Source organism: Artibeus jamaicensis, unplaced genomic scaffold (assembly GCF_021234435.1).
Source record: "Artibeus jamaicensis isolate MK-2021 breed Jamaican fruit bat unplaced genomic scaffold, CSHL_Jam_final contig_1028, whole genome shotgun sequence".
Classification (NCBI taxonomy): Eukaryota; Metazoa; Chordata; class Mammalia; order Chiroptera; family Phyllostomidae; genus Artibeus; species Artibeus jamaicensis.
In genome coordinates, this window is record NW_026521201.1 from 3,827,087 (window position 1) to 3,844,970 (window position 17,884).

Consider the following 17,884-nt stretch of genomic DNA (forward strand, 5'->3'; position numbering starts at 1 on the left):
TTGTCACGATGAAGCCACTAATCACCAGCTGCCTATAGCTGTGGCCTTCTGAATCATCCAACTAGTTTCCACAGAGATATGTTCAAGCTTAGGGCAAAATCTGATGCAGATTTGTTGCACTACTCACTCAGTCATTTTGAATGTGACAACCACACAGTACACATGCTCACTGAATGGCATCTACCACCCCCACTGACTAGTACAGTGAAGTCATCATTGTTCACACATGCGTGTTCCAGTCTAGTTTCCTTGGCTCTTAGGTTACATCAGTGTCATACAAACCTTTCTCATTATATTAACAATAGCCGGACTTTTTCCAGACAGACCTCGTATATGATTAATATAATAAGTACATAATAAGTACACAGTTTATAAGTGTACTTAATTTTTATAAAGTGTATACCTCCAGGTAACCAGCACCCCAGCTAAATCCACTTTCTGGCCTCTTTCCAATTGCCATTGGAGGTGTTAGTGGCAACTTTGCTGACTTCTAACAGATTCATTTTGCCTGTTTTGAACTCAGTAACAATTGAATCACATACAACATACTGTCTTTCGTATCTGACTTCACTTGCTCAAGACTGTGTTTCTGGGTCCCAGGGTTTGTAAGACCTGAGGCTGTTCACCTCAGCCCCCTTCATCTAAGCTGGGGTGGCTCTCCCCCAGGGGGAACCTATGATTCCAATAGGGGCTGAGATGCACAGAGAAGACTGGAGAGCTTAGTGAGGAAAACAGATATCTACTGAGCACCTATCAGGGACTTGATGTACATTAGCTATTTTAATTATTTCTTCAACTTTAGGAACCAGGTACTATTTCCTTCCATTTTACATTGAGAAAACTGAGGCATGGAGCCAGAAAGTAATTTGTCCCCATCACAGATCCAATAAGGAGGAGAGCTAGGATTTGCATGCAGGTATCACTGACTCCAAATTTCTGTTCACTCCACCGTATTTCCTCTGTAAAATTCCTTCTACAGACCTCAGTCCTTTTCCTGACAGCAGAAATCTGGGGGAGCTTGAGGGCAGGGTGTGGTGAGGGAATCAGGTGTGCGGCCCCTCTCTGGCCCAGGTTGGGTGGGTCGTGGGAGGAAAGACAGGCCCCAGTGACAGCAGCACCAGGCCGGGGCTGCTTCAGGAAGCCCCCACTGCCCAGACCTAACACACATGAGGCCAAACCTCATCATCATTTAATTTTCAAAATAGTCCTGTGAAATGGGCAGGACTTGTGTTCTCCCCATTTCACGGGGAAGCAACCAAGCAATCTTAAAGCGCTTGCATAGGAGCACAGTTCCAGCACCACCTCGTCTAGTCCACCGTGCATCTGATAATTGCATGTTAAGGCACAGAGTAACGCAGGCTAAAGGATCCCTAAGTCACCCTGTTATCATGGGTGTCCCGGTGAGGAGATCACAAAGAAACTGCTTGCAGCTGTCAGGGACCATGAGGCAAGTGCAGCAGCATCTCTCCTCAAACATTGCTTAATGTTTTATGGGCTCCCTGACAGAGAGATGTGGCACAAATTACTTTTCAGCATATATTCTTGTCCTGCAAGAATCCGTTTGCTCCCCAAGACTACCTGCAACACTACCTTCTGTCTGCAGCTGCTCTGCTCCTGATCTCCAGAAGCTCTTTTGAAAGACAAGCACCCTGCCGGTGCTCTGAGCTTCTCCTCCTGCCCTGTTCTGCCTGGCCAGCTTCTATTCACTTGCTTGCCCCTCTTCCTCAGTAAGCTAATTTCACCCCAGTATCTCTGTGCTCTGCCAAACCACCCTTTCTCCACAGAGCCTTTTCTCCTCTGGCCTCAGCAACCTTCTGCTTCTTAATTGCCCCTAAGGGCTGACAGCTGTGCCCAGAGAGGAGCCAGGAATCTTCTACCTTGGGTTTGATAGGGCACCACACAGTGTGGCCAACCTTTTCCCCCAAAGCCTTGAAATGCCCCCATCTCTTGCAGGGACTCACCAGGCGGACAAGTTTGCAGGGGTATGTTACAGAAGAAGGGTTCAGCCCTGGCTGCTGTGGCTCAGCAGATTGAGTGCTGGCCTGTGAACCAAAGGGCTGCCAATACAATTTCCAGTTAAGGGCACATGCCTGGGTTGCAGGTCAGGTCCCTGGTTGGGAATGCACAGAGGCAACCACACACTGATGTTTCTCTCCCCCTGATTCTCCTTCCCTTCCCCTTTCTCTAAAAATAAATAAATAAAATCTTTAAAAAAAAACAAAAAAAAAGAGTTCAGCCTGGACTTTGAGCCTTAGCCTGGAGGATCAAATCCTGTGCCCTCAGACTTCAAGGAGCCTGGCCAGCTCTAAGTGTGTGTGTGTGCACATGTGTTAGTGTGTGCACGTGTGTGTGTGTATAAGTCCAAGGAAATTGACTTTCACCTACTGAGTGCTTTGTTTTTTTAATTAGAGTTGAATTAACATTTTCTTTCCTTCCTCCCTCCCTCCTTCCCTTCTTTCTTTCTTTCTTTCTGTATGTATGTATGTATGTATTACTGAACAAGACTCCTGGCATCTAGGAGGCTAAGTCTTGATCTTGGGGGTACATATAGAACATATATGGGGAAATAAGAAGAAAAGCATAAGTCCAAAGTAAGCATTATATAACTGTTAGAACACCCTTGGGCTCCTGGCAAGGGTGAGTCTCTGGGAACTCCACATCAGTTAGAGTAAAGAAATGGAGAAGGCAGGGGGTCACAACCATTCATTCACTGACACATTTCTTTCAAGGCAATTATAATGTGTCTACTACATTTCCAACATGGTGATGGAACCTGGGGATGGAAAAACAAATAAGATTTTGTCTGCCACATACATCAGTATAATAGTATGCACGAAATGTTAAGATAGAAGTTCACACAGTGAGCTATGGAGGGCCAAGAATAGAAGCACCTAAATCAAACCAGGAAGCCTGGGGGGCTTCCTGGAGGGAGTGACATCTGAGCCACATTTGTAAGATAATGAGCCACTGGAATCAGCCCTTATGGTTTCATGCTACTTTATGGTTTACAAATTCCTGTCACAGTCATTATCTTACGCAATTTTCTCCACAACCTTTTGAAGTTGCCCAGAGATAAAAATGATACCCCAATTTTATATGTAGAAGGGAGACCAGCCGTGCCCAGGGTGCGGTGGATGACCCACAGTTACACACACACATCTAGGTGGCCAGCCTCCTGCTTCCTGGTACTGGGCTATTTCAGCTCTTTACCAGGTGGCCTTCCTCCTGCTTCCTTGCCCCCTTGTTTTGGTGAATGCAGCTGAAGACCAGACAGCAATTTTCTGATAATCCCAGGCAGGCTTCCTGGAATCAGCTGGGGGACACCTCAGAATAGCCGTGGGGCCTTGCCCAGCACGCCATGCCCAGGAAATCCCCAGGTGTGGCCCTCTGAAAGAAGGACGGGTTTGACCCTCTGCACTGATGCTGCCATCCAGGGCCTGCTCAGGGCTCCCTCCTGAGTTCCCCTCACAGCAGGCTGGTCAGGTGCTGGATTCAGGCAGTGGGTGGGAGTGGGGTGAAAAGTCCACTAACTGTGATGGCATTTGCTACTGGGGAATTCCACCCTCACCCCCATGGCCCTTTACGGAATTGGAATTACGTTCTTTCTTTAAAATCAGGAAGTAATTGACACCTGCCTCTCAGAGTAATCAGAGCTCTGTTCCCCTTACATCTTTACTGTTCCCCTTCTCCTTCCCTCCTAGACACCCAGAGGCATAGTCAAGATTATGGTTAAAAATTGTTAGTTCCAATCTCTGGATGAGTAGGGAAGACTTAAATTATTTTTATTATGTTTTAATTAACTTTGAAGTACACAAGCAATGCAAAAATAACTCTCCCTTATATAAACGTTGACTGTTACAGAGAAACTTCTAAGAAACAGGCAGAACCTGCCCCCTTCCCTGGTGCTCAGGCCTGCCTGTACTGTTTGTGGGCCAGACAGATGGACCCATGGGGGCCTTTCGTCTTCTGTTCCCAGCCTGGGCTCTCTTGGGCCTAAGGGTGGACACAAAGGCAGCAGGCATAGGAAGAATGGATTCCGAAAATTATTCAGATGGGTCTGGAAGTAGCTTCGGGATTCTTAGGAAGAGCATCCTGGACTCCCATGTTCCTAAACTGTGGTCTAGAAGGGCAGGTGGTAAGACTGGGGACCCCTTGGCTGGAGGGAAGACCTGCTGGAGCAGATGTAAGGACAGTCTTGCCAGGGCCCTCCTCCCTATCCTGCTGAGACATACCCCGACACCCGATTTCCCTTCGACTCATCAGCATACGGGGGACATGTAGTTAGTTATAGGAAACAAAAGCTGCTGTTTTGAAGGTCATTCCCCCCCTCCAAGAATAATATCACACTGTATGTAATGTTCTGCAGCTTGCTCTTTTTTACGTACTCTGCAGTAAGATTTTCCACATAGCTCTACATTTTTTATTTTAACTGCCACTTAGTATCCTGTTGGGTATGGTTATGCTATTGCTATAGTTCAGTTGAAAATAAGTAGTATTTGTTTAGCGCAGGTTTTTGTGCTCTAAAACAATATGGGCATTCCTGAAAAACTTTGCATTGTGAAAAGTTGTACACCAAAAATAACAGGCTAAAAATAATCAGACTGGGTAGACTGTCAAAATTTATGCAACCCAGTACTAGAACCCTACCAAAAGCAGAAAATGATGGCTCAGGAGAAAACCTGGGTAGCTCAGGCACAAACCTCTGCATTTTGAGGTGGCCTCTGGGAATGTTAAAAGCTACAGAAAGCTACAGTGTAATACTTGCCTGCAGGTGATGCGATGGTGCAGATGGAAGTGCACTCCAAGCCAGGCACAGGAGGAAGTGCAACCTGCTTCCTGGGATCTGTCTCTCTGGGGACCACACCCCAGGCGCAGACACACTTTTACATTTTTCTTAAAATAGAGTTGTAAGGGCTCTTGCTTCCGCAGAAGCCAAACTGAGGGCTTTTCCATCTCTTGGTGAAGGTTATCATTCTGCTCCTGATATTCTAGCTCTCTACATTAGGAAAGACGTTTATATAAATGAAGCTAGCATTCACTTTATAACCACATAATTGCCCTGGTTATCAGTTGTAGGTGAGCTCTTCGGTATTATAAAAACATATGCTGTGGGAAGTGGGAGGAGAAGAGAGGGGGAAAGGTACAGAGAATAAGTAGCAGAGATGGTAGGTAGAAAATAGACAGGGGGAAGGGTAAGAATAGTATGGGAAATGTAGAAGCTAAAGAACTAATGACACATGGACATGAACTAAAGGGGGGGCATGTGGGTGGGAGAGGGTGTGCAGGGTGGAGGGGAGTGAAGGGGGAAAGGAACAGCTGTAATGGCATAATCAATAAAATATATTTTTTAAAAAGCTAAAACAAACAAAAAAAGACACAGAGGTACACTGCAGCGCCATAGCCCCTACCAAAAAAAAAAAAAAGTGCTGTACCCTGACTGGTGTGGCTCAGTGGGTTGAGAGCTGGACTGCAAGTCAAAGGGTCACCACCACTTTGATTCCTGGTCAAGGCACATGCCTGTGTTGGGGGTCAGGTGCCCCTCCTCTGCCCACTGTGGGGTGCACAAGAGGCAACTAACTATACACATTGATGTTTCTCTTCCTCTCTTTCTCCCTCCCTTCCTCTTTCTCTAAAAATAAATAAATTAAATTAAAAAATGTGCTGTAGAAGAAAAAGATAAAGGTGACTAGAATGTAGTACATGCTAAATAATTCTGTAAAGAATGAGAAAAAGGAAAGAAAAAATGGGAGGAAGGGAAAAAAGGTAAGGAAGGAAAAACTAAAGGATAAGGGAACAGACAATAAACACATTTAGTTAAGAGTGTCCACTTAACCCTGGCCAAGTCATTCAGTTGCTTGAAGCATCATCCCATACACTAAAGGGCTCTGGGTTTGATCCCTGGTCAGGCCACATATCTAGATTGCAAGTTCAGTCCCCAGTGAGGGCACACATAGGAAGCAACCAATTGACGCTTCTGTCTCATACTGATGTTTCTGTATCTCCCTTCATCTCTCTCTAAAACCAATAAACATATCTTCAGGTGAGGACTAAAAAACAAAAAATATCCACTTAACATGATCAGGTTCATTAATTCCTAAATAAAGATCCGTGATGGACCTCTGAAGGTCCTTGAAGAAAATTTTTTTTTGGTCTGAGAGAAAATAAAGACTACATGAGTAAAAAATATATATTTTTTTATTTTTTTAAATTTTTATTGATTATGCTGTTACAGTTGTTCTATTCCCCCTTTCATTCCCCTCCACCCTACCCCCCCATCCCCACCATTACCCCCCCTTTAGTTTATGACCATGTGTCTCAAGTTCTTTAGATTCTATATTTCCCATACTATTCTTGCCCTCCCCCATCTATTTTCTATCTACTGTCTATGCTACTTATTTTCTGTACCTTCTCCCCCCTTCTCCTCCTCCCACTCCCCTGTTGCAAACCCTCCTTGAGATCTTCATTTCTATGTTTCCACTCCTGATCTAGCTGTCCTTTTAGTTTGCTTTCGTTTTAGGTGTGGTTGTTAATAACTGTGAGTTTGTTGTCCTTTCATTGTTCATGTTTCTTTAACTTCTTTTTCTTAGATAAGTCCCTTTAACATTTCATATAATAAGGGCTTGGTGATGATGAACTCCTTGAATTTGATCTTATCTGAGAAGCACTTTATCTGTCCTTCCATTCTAAATGAAAGCTTTGCTGGATAGAGCAATCTTGGTTGTAGGTCTTTGGATTTCATGACTTGGAATACCTCTTTCCAGCCCCTTCTTGCCTGTAAGGTCTCTTTTGAGAAATCTGCTGACAGTCTGATGGGGACTCCTTTGTAGGTGACTGTCCCCTTAGCTCTTGCTGCTTCTAGGATTCTCTCCTTCATTTTAATTTTGGCTAATGTAATGATGATGTGCCTTGGTGTGTTCCTTCTTGGGTCCAACTTCTTTGGGACTCTCTGAGCTTCCTGGATTTCCTGGAAGTCCCTTTCCTTTGCCAGATTGGGGAAATTCTCCTTTATTATTTGTTCAAATAAGTTTTCCACTGGTGGCTGTGCCTTTCCCCCTTCTGGTACCCATATAATTCGGATGTTGGAGCGTTTAAAGATGTCCTGGAGGTTCCTAAGACTCTCCTCATTTCTTTGAATTCTTGCTTCTTGACTCTTTTCTGTTTGGCCATTATTTGCTTTCTTCTGGTCCACTCCATTGATTTGAGTCCCAGTTTCCTTTTCATTGCTATTGGTGTCCTGTGCAATTCCATTCACTTCAAATAGTTTCGCCTTCATACATTTGTCTAATTTGTGGCTATAATCAACCAGTTCTGTGAGGATCCTGATCACCAGTGTTTTAAACTGTGCGTCTGAGAGTTTTGCTATTTCTTCATCGCTTAGATTTATGGGCTCTGGGGCTTTGAGATCTTCTTGCGCCATTTTTGGTCTGTTCTGGCCCTTTAAGTGTGAGAAGCGGCGCCTTGGACTCCCAGGTGGCTGGGTTGTGACACTGTATGTGGGGGCGTGGTCAGAGCGGGGAAATGGCGACCCCCTCTGCGTTTCTCGCCACTGGGTGAGGAGCAGAGCCTTAGGTGGTTCACCAGGGCTGGGCCACTCAGAGTCGCTGGGTTATGACGCTGTATGTGGAGGTGGGGTCAGAGCAGGGAAATGGCGGCGCCCTCCACTGCCGCTTGCTGTGGGGACCCGCCCGGCCCCGGTCCAACCGCCCACTCCCTCGCCTGTCCGCCCGCGCACAAATGCGCGACCACAGTCAACACGCAGCACCGCTCCCCCGCTGTCTCCTCTGAGGTCGCTCGCCTGGTGGCTCGCTCGGTCGCTCACTAGGTCCAACCCTGCACCTGGATTCCGCGCGTCTGGATTCCGCGCCTGAGTCCTTCTGACCGAGTCCTCAGGTGCAACCCCGCTTCACCAGCCGCTGGTTTCTCCCCTTACCGGTCAGGCTGAAGAATTTGTTGTTAACGGACTTCCGAAAAGTTCAATTTTCCGTGTTCTGGCTGTGTTTTCTGTTGCTAATATTTAGTTGTCTCTAAACTTGGTTGTGTGAGAAGGCACGGCACATCCACCTATGCCTCCATCTTGGCGGAAGTCGAGTAAAAAATATTCATTGAAGAAATGTCTTTATTCTGAATTTATTTTAATTTTTCTTATTAAAATGTCCTTTTTTGGTGAAACAGTAGTATAGCAAATAGTACTTCTATATGTGTATCTATCTACATATTCTTATTCAGAAAAAATGAAGTCAGGAGCTTTTTATTGGTCGTCAAAATTTTTGGTAAAGTTTTGTTCATCTATCAAGTGCAAAGGTCTGGGAACCATTGAAATTTCAGCCATCCCTGAACTTCAAGTTAAATGGTTCCTAGCCCTGGCTGGTGTGGCTCAGGGGACTGAGCACCAGCCTTGAACCAAGGTGTTGCCAAGTCAATTTCTTGTCAGGTCACATGCCTGGGTTGCGGGCCAGGTCCCCAGCGTGGGGGGCACTCAGGAGGAAACCACACACTGATGTTTCTCTCCCTTTCTCTCTCCTTTCCCCTCTCTAAAAATAAATAAATAAATAAAATCTTTAAAAAAAAAACAGTTACTTAAAAAAAATGGTTCCTAAACTATTCCTCCAAAAATGGTTTTAGCTAGTCTATTCCTCAAACCCCAAATTCCTTCCTGAGTTTCAAAGAGAAACCTTGCACGTCAACCTTACAAATCTTGTTTGAATGTTATGCTGTGGAAGTTCCCTTCATGAGTAACTTCTTACTTCCCACAATGTAAATGAGGGACATTCAAAGGATGGAGCCAGAGTGTGACGTGAACTCCCCAGTCTCCCAGAGATGCCCTTGGTCACCCAAGCAGTGCCTCCCTGGGACTCTCTTCCCCTCTCTAGGGATTGCATTACGGTGCCTTTACCCACATAGAGTCAAGGCCAGGGTAGAGGGAAAGGCTGGAACCAAGGCTCAGGGCACCAGTGTCTCTGAGCTTACAGTGCAGCTCCTATGCATGGCGCTTGGGCAGGGAGCAGAGACAGGAGGGAGACTTTCCATTACATAAACGTGGTCACACAACTTTTGATCTAATCAAATTTTTGAAGTGAACTTACAGGAACATCCTGGCTCGGTTACTAACTACTGGTGTTCTGGCATGTAATCTAACTTCCAGTTTTAGTTCCTCATCTAGATAATGAAGATAGTTACCCCATAATGCTATGAGTGAGAATTAAATGAGAGAATGGTAAATAAAAAGCATGAAATAAGGCTTGACTAAGTAGTAACCAATTACTCATCAGACACGTAGGATTTAAGTTGAAAAGAAAAGCTCTGCAGGACAGTTAAACTCTGTGTGGGGCGTGAGAGTTTCAGGTTTACCCTCCTCACTGCAGTTCCTTGGCCCCAGTGGAGGGGCTGGCGTGGTGCTGGAAACGAGAGCTGACCGGAAGGTCACATCTTGGGATGGCAGGGCAGAATCTAGAACTTGGATCTTACAACCTCCTTTCCTGACTTCTTTGGGTCATGTTTCCCTTGAGCAAAGGCCATTCTGTATCAGTGTGTGTGGTCAGGTTAGGAGAGAGGCCTAGCATGCTCTGATCTCCCTATCCTGTTGCTGACACCCAGCAGGACTTGTTGACAGGTGTCTGATTGAAGGCTGGTGGACAGAAGCCCACATGGGTGTTGGAAAGCTCTGTGTGACTCATTACTTGAAAACAGCTCAGGGATGTCCTCTTTAACTTCTTGTCCACCATCCTCATCTGCAATTTCTTCATGGGGACCGTCCTACTTCCTACTTTTACTCTGGGTGAACCAACTCTGGGAGCTACATAGCTAGTTTTCTCAACGTGAAAGGAACACTGTTGGCTTAGTCAGAATATTTGAATCCTAGGATGCTAGTCTGCAAGGACATGAAAGGTAACCTCACCGCCAGTCCCCAGTATCACACAGAAGAAAATGAAGGTCCGGCAGCAGCGTCCAACCTACGGCCCACAGACCACAGGCAGGCCAGGATGACTGCGAATGTCATAAATTTACTTAAAACATTATCAGGTTTTCTGTGATTACATGTCACAATGTTTTTAATGTGTGGCCCAAGACAACTGTTCATCTTCCAGTGTGGCCCAGGGACACTGAAAGTTTGGACATCCCTGGAGAGGATGTTGTCAGGGTCACACACCACTTAGTACAATGCTTGAACCCACATCTTCTGACTCTAGGACAAGAGGCAGAAAACAGCACCAGAATGTTTTATGAGGACTCATTTGTGTCTCTGCATGGGTACAATGGGGTTGGGTGAATAAACACATGCTGGTACTAACTTGCCAGGTGGGGTGCTAAGTATAAGTCATTAAACCTCACTAAGATTTGTTGATGTTAAACATCACTATTCCCATTGCATTGATGAGAAAATGGGTTCAGAGAGCTTAAGTCAGCTTCCCAGGGCCTCACAGCTAGTAAATTTATGGCTGTCTGGGGTTCCTGGATTGGTGGCAGGTGAAACAAAGAACTGATGCTCAGAACTGAATGTGAGCCAATATGATCTATTGTATGGTGCTCTAAGGACACACCAGTCATAAGCAGGTCTGCACTGCGATTTCTGCTCTTCTGGTCTCAGAAGACTGGCCAGTGGATTGGTGCCCAAGCCAGAGGTCTGGCTCCTTGGAAGTAGCATGGCCAAAGACTCTGTCCCACAGGGTCTTCTGAGTGGAATTGTGACCCAATTGGATCCTTTATCTCAGAAAGTGTGAGTACAAGAAGTGAGAAGTGAATGGCTGTGAGCTGTGTCCTAAGCAATGATGAACCACAATGCGGGTTGCCAGGAGGCCTGATCTGTGAAGGACTATGGCCCAGAGGAACCTCTCAGCACAGTTGCTGGGTTTCTTCCAGGGATTCTTCAACCTCCTCACAAGTCTTCACAGAACCAAGACTGCCCATATTTTTCAGCCTTCAAGGAGCACTCTTTGCTTTTGTGTTCAAATCACGCTGGCTGGTGTCCCCCATTCCCTGTGGCCTAGGAAGTCCCAGGACTTCTGAGAAGCATCAAGAAACACTTATGCATTCCAGACAACCACCAGGGTGACCCCTTGATACCTCAGCCAGCTGCCTTATGCTTCTCAGCTCATATCTTGCTATAAGAAAGCAAGAGAGGTATGAGGAATTGAAGATGTATACAAGGGAGTGATCATAATGGTTGGCCATACAATTTTTTTATCCCCACATAAGGACGTTTTTTTTCATTGCTTTTAAAGAGGGAGGAAAGGAGAGAGAAACTGATTCAAGAGAGGAATTTGTTGCTTCTCATATACACCTGGACCAAGGATCCCATGTGCTTGGGCTGAGGATCAAACCTGCAACCTGGGTACGTGCCTTGACCAGGACCCAAACTTGCAACCTTTTGGTTACTGGATGACATTCCAACAAACTGAGCCACACAAATTGGCCATGGAATTTAAAATTGGTAAGGTAAGATCAATGGCGGGAGGATCTGATGGGGCCCAGGATTACTGGAACTGAAGTTCTAGAGCGGGTAAACTGGAAAGATAGAAAGTAGGATTCTAGAATGGAATGTAAGCGATCGAGATTACAGTGGGATTGAAATCATTGGTGGTAACAGGGTCTAGTGTATGGGCATGGGAGTAGGTGGCTAGGGGAGGGACAAAATCATTGGAAAGTGGTATTTAAGGAACTGTTTTTATGGTATATTAAATCTCCAAGAGTTACAAGACAGGAGTAATGACTGAAGAGAGTAACACTGAGCTAGGAGCTAAAACGATGAAGAAATGATGGGGCATAAACCATTCAGACTGGTAAGTATTTGTACATGTTCCTGGGACAATAATCCTTTTTCTGAATTCTGATTTTAAGATAGATTGTTTGGAAAGGCATGAAGTTGCTATGAGTTTAACTCCTGGGTGATATAAGATGACAATCCCTTTAATTGTTCATATTGATATTCCCACACCACCCCTCATCCCCCCAGCAGGGAAAGACCAGGTGAGGTTGCTAAATAAATACTGTCATCATCCCTGCCCCTGCTCTAAAATATACCTGAATTTAATATACCTCATGAGAGACCAAAAGACCCCATTTCTAACATGGAACTTCAATATTAAAACAAATGTGTTAGATAAGAGCCTTAACTAAGACAGCTTCTCCTGATGCCAAGGTTTTGTTTAGTTTCTTTTTTGGTGCCCCAGGGTGTTTATACCTGGGACTTACTTAGATGCAGGATGGGGAAGAGGTGCACCTTTCTTTTGAACAGTGGGAGAAGGGCAACAGTGAAATGAGATGGCAGGCAGATCCACGTGGCCATGAGCACCATGGAACTGAGGATCAGGACAGTGTTTCCTTCACACAGCTTCACACAGTCCAGGGTTACGCAGCTCTTGGGAAATCTCACTATACCCTAGTTGAGTACCACTTGTCCATTCCACGCTGATCTTCTGGGTCTCAGTTTTCCATTTCTATGAAATTAAGGTGTGACTCAGTGGTCCCTAAGTTACATTCCAGTTTAAAATGCTACTGGATAGCCTGTGCTCTTGCTGATGCCACTCCTATCTCCTAGAGAAGTGTTAGGGAGGCTGGGCAATCCTTCCACTCTTGAGTGAGCTGGAACCCAGCTGCAACCCTGCAACCTTAGCAGGTTCTCTCTCTCTCTCTCTCTCCCTCCCCACCCCCATACCACCAAAAGACCAAATGGCCAAATGGCTCAGCCATCCCTTCTAGCTAAATGATCTTAGACAAATTTATTCAACTACTGGGAGGTAATATGCAATAGCATCAAAACAAACAAACAAAAAACTAACCCGAACTCAAAGGAGGTGGTTTTTGTTTTTGCTTTGTTTTGAATATATTTTATTTTTTGTTTTATTTTTTTTAATTGATTATGCCATTACAGTTGTTCTATTCCCCCCTTCATTCTCCTCCACCCTGCACTCCCCTGCCCCACCATTCCCCCCCTTTAGTTTATGACCATGTGTCTCAAGTTCTTTAGATTCTATATTTCCCATACTATTCTTGCCCCTCCTATCTATTTTCTACCTACCGTCTATGCTACTTATTTTCTGTACCTTCTCCCCACTTCTCCTCCTACCACTCCCCTGTTGCTAACCCTCCATATGATCTTCATTTCTATGTTTCCGCTCCTGATCTAGTTGTCCTGTTAGTTTTCTTTTGTTTTAGGTGTGGTTGTTAATAACTGAGTTTGCTGTCCTTTCACTGTTCATCTTTTATCTTCTTTTTCTTAGATAAGTCCCTTTAACATTTCATATAATAAGGCCTTGGTGATGATGAACTCCTTGAATGTGATCTTATCTGAGAAGCACTTTATCTGCCCTTCCATTCTAAATGCAAGTTTTGCTGGATAGAGTAATCTTGGTTGTAGGTCTTTGGATTTCATGACTTGGAATATCTCTTTCCAGCCCCTTCTTGCCTGTAAGGTCTCTTTTGAGAAATCAGCTGACAATCTGATGGGAACTCCTTTGTAGGTGACTGTCCCCTTAGCTCTTGCTGCTTCTAGGATTCTTTCATTTTAATTTTGGCTAATGTAATGATGATGTGCCTTAGTGTGTTCCTTCTTGGGTCCAACTTCTTTGGGACTCTCTGAGCTTCCTGGATTTCCTGGAAGTCTATGTCCTTTGCCAGATTGGGAAAATTCTCCTCTATTATTTGTTCAAATAAGTTTTCCACTAGTGGCCATTCCTTTCCCCTTTCTGGTACCCCTATAATTTGGATGTTGGAGCGTTTAAAGATGTCCTGGAGGTTCCTAAGCCTCTCCTCCTTTTTTTGAATTCTTGTTTCTTCATATTTTCCTGTTTGGCCATTTTTTTCTTCCTTCTGGTTCACTCCCTTAATTTGAGTCCCAGTTTCCTTTTCATCACTATTGGTTTCCTGTGCAATTCCCTTCATTTCAATTAGTTTAGCCTTCATTTGTTCCTCTAATTTGTGACTAAAATCAACCAGTTCTGTGAGCATCCTGATCAGCAGTGTTTTGAACTGTGCATCTGAAAGTTTTGCTATTTCTTCATTGCTTAGAGTTATGGGCTCTGGGGCTTTGAGATCTTCTTGAGCCATTTTTGGTCTGTTCACACCCGAGGAGCGGAGCCTTAGATGTTCACCGTGGTGGGGCCGCCCAGGTCGCTGGGTTGTGATGCTTATGTGGGGGCGGGGCGGGGAAATGGTGGCCCCCTCTGCTACCTCTCTATCTGCGCACGAATGTGGACCACAGTCAACCTGCTGCCCTGCGCCCTCACTAAGTCTTTCAGTCACTCGCTGGGTCTCTCACTGGGTCCACCCATTACAACCCCATGCCTGGGATCTGTGCGCCTGAGTCCTCTGACCAAGTTTTCCTGTGCAACCCCACTCTGCCAGTTGCTGGCTTCCCCCCTCTTACCTGTCAGGCTGAAGAATTTGTTGTTATCAGACTTCCAAAAAGTTCAATTTTTTGTGTTCTGGCTATGTTTTCTGTTGCTATTATTTTGTTGTCTCTAAACTTGGTTGTGTGAGAAAGCACGGCGTCTTCACCTATGCCTCCATCTTGGCAGAAGTCTGAATATATTTTATTGATTATGCCATTACAGTTGTTCTATTTCCCCCTTCATTCTCTTCCACCCTGCACACCCTTCCCCTACCATTCCCCCCCTTTAGTTTATGACCATGTGTCTCAAGTTCTTTAGATATTATATTTCCACTACTATTCTTGCCTTCTCCCCTATCTATTTTCTACCTACCGTCTATGCTAATTTTCTGTACCTTCTCCTCTCTTCTCCTCCTCCCTCTCCCCTGTTGCTAACCCACCATGAGATCTTCATTTCTATGTTTCTGCTCCTGATCTAGTTGTCCTCTTAGTTTGCTTTTGTTTTAGGTGTGGTTGTTAATAACTGTGAGTTTGCTGTCCTTTCACTGTTCATCTTTTTTATCTTCTTTTTCTTAGATAAGTCCCTTTAACGTTTCATATAATAAGGGCTTGGTGATGATGAACTCCTTGAATTTGACCTTATCTGAGAAGCACTTTATCTGTCCTTCCATTCTAAATGAAAGCTTTGCTGGATAGAGCAATCTTGGTTGTAGGTCTTTGGATTTCATGACTTGGAATATCTCTTTCCAGCCCCTCCTTGTCTGTAAGGTCTCATTTGAGAAATCAGCTGACAGTGTGATGGGAACTCCTTTGTAGATGACTGTCCACTTATCTCTTGCTGCTTCTAGGATTCTCTCCTTCATTTTAATCTTGGCTAATATAATTATGATGTGCCTTGGTGTGTTCCTTCTTGGGTCCAACTTCTTTGGGACTCTGAGCTTCCTGGATTTCCTGGAAGTCTATTTCCTTTGCCAAATTGGGGAAGTTCTCCTCTATTATTTGTTCAAATAAGTTTTCTACTTGTTCTTTCTCTTCCCCTTCTGGTATCCCTATAATTCGGATGTTGGAGCGTTTAAAGATGTCCTGGAGTATCCTATACTTGTCCTCATGTTTTTGAATTCTTGTTTCCTCATATTTTTCTGTTTGGTCATTTTTTCTTCCTTCTGGTCCACTCCCTTAATTGGAGACCCAATTTCCTTTCCATCACTATTGGTTTCCTGTGCATTTCCTTTTGTTTCAATTAGTTTAGCCTTCATATGTTCCTCTAATTTGTGACTAAAATCAACCAGTTCTGTGAGCATCCTGATCAGCAGTGTTTTGAACTGTGCATCTGAAAGTTCAGCTATTTCTTCATCGCTTAGAGTATCAGCTCTGGGGCTTTGAGATCTTCTTGAGCCATATTTTGGTCTGTTTCGCATCTGTTACATATAAGGAGTGGAGCCTTAGGTGTTTACCAAGGTGGGGCCACCCGGGTCGCTGATTTGTGACACTGTATGTGGGAGTGGGGTCAAAGAGGGGCAATAACGGTCCCCTCTGCTGCTTCCTGCCTCTGGGGCCTGCACGGTCTGTCTTACTGCTTGCTCCTTCACTGGTTTATCTGCACGCAAACGAGTGACCACGGTCAGCCTGCCACCTTTTACCTTCACTGAGTCCACCCGTTGCTACCCCACACCTGGGATCTGCCCACGGCTGCCTACGTACCTGAGTCGGTGATCTTTCCTGCCCTACCCCACTCTACCACTGGCTCCACCCCTCTTACTGGTCTGGCTGAATGTTTCGTTGTTGTCGGACTTCTGTGTAGTTCAAGTTTCTGTGTTTTGGCTGCATGTTTTGTTACTAAAACTTTGTTATCTTTAAGCTTGGTTGTGCAAGAAGGCACAATGTTTCTACCTATGCCTGCATCTTGGTGGAAGTCTCCAAGGAGGTGGTTTTTAGAGGATGATGTTACATGAGTTGTGTCTTTTATTTCTGTGCTGTGTGAATTTTTGCTATGAGAAAGTATATTGCTTTCGTATACATGCTAATATGTGTGTTAGCATGTATATTTATTTTTGTATTTTTAAATGTTATGTTTTCTATAATTTTGGCTTGAGTGGTAGCAACTCAGTGTTGAAACAGCATAATGTGCAGTTTAGAAGTATGTCTGATAAACTTATTAAATGGGAGAACTATTTCTTATGTAGTAGATGGAGTCAAAGTATGAAAAGAAGGCAGGGTTGAGAAAAAAAGTAGGTGTCACCCTGTGTGAAGTAGGTGTCTTCTCTATCATACTCCTGCCTCTGATTTCTGCATGGACAGTGGGGAGGGAAGGAATAAAGTCCCTGGGGCAGTGTGGGGTGGGAGTGTCATAGTGAAGTTATAGAAGTCAGTGGCTTCAGGGTGTGGGCCAGAAAAGAACCAGGAGCCAGGCCCTGAGGACGGGAGTGGCTTCGCTGAATTCAGCACTTGCTGGGGGAAGTGAGTGGTTTGAGTTTTACTTTCGGTTTTCACTCCAAGTCATTTCAGGATGAAACCTCTTTAATGGTCAGATCTCTTAGATTTCTCAGCAAACCTGTGCTCCACCCTAGCCCAGGTCATTTAACTTGAGCTCGAGGGTGGGCTGGGCAGGTGAGCTGCAGGAGTAAGTCTTCCCACAGGGCAGTACCCAGACTTGGAGAAGTCAGGACCTCTGCACATCGCAAATTCTACCTCTCTATTCCACAAATGGGGGTCTAGAAAAGATCTTTAGACCATCTCTAGCACCTAGTATGTACCAGGTGCTACATACTGTGCTACACAGTGCTGGCATGTGTCTTCAAAGATGAATAATCACAACCTTGTCCCCATGGAGCTTGCAGGGTAGAGGAAGAAAGAAAAAGGTACAAATCAATGAGAACTGCCATTCATTGTGGCCCACTCCATGCCACATTCTTTACTCAAGTTACTTTCATAGTCCTTACTATGACTCAAATGTACTGCTTCTTAAAAGTAGAGCCATGGCCCTGACCAGGTGGCTCAGTTGGTGGGGGCATCATACTGTATACCAAGAGGTTGAGGGTTTGATCCCGAGTCAGAGCATATACCTGGGTTTCGGGTTTGATCCCCAGTCGGGGTACATTCAAGAGACAACCAATTAGAGTTTCTGTCACATTTGTTTCTTTCTTTCTCTCTCTCTCTTTCTCTCAAGTCGATGAACATATCCAGGGGTAAAGATTTAAACATTTTTTTTTTAAAGTAAAGGAATGATTACTACCCCCACACCCCCACTACTAGATCAAGCTTGACAAGAGTTTAGTTGAGCATTTTCATTTTTGACAACATCATGAAAAATTCTCATGTTCTTCAAAGACTGAAATCCCCTGCCCTTAAGGTGTAGATATTTTTCTTTAGTAGATTTTATCAATAAGAAACCAAAGCTCAAAATAATTAACTTGCTTAGGGCCAGCCAAGGTATAGGCTATAGAGATCTGACTTGTCAACTGATGGTCATTGAGACCAATTTAAAGCCAATGAGAAACTGATTTGGGGTGCAGTGAACAAGGAAACTTCATTCATTACAAATGGCTTGGTTCTGAAACA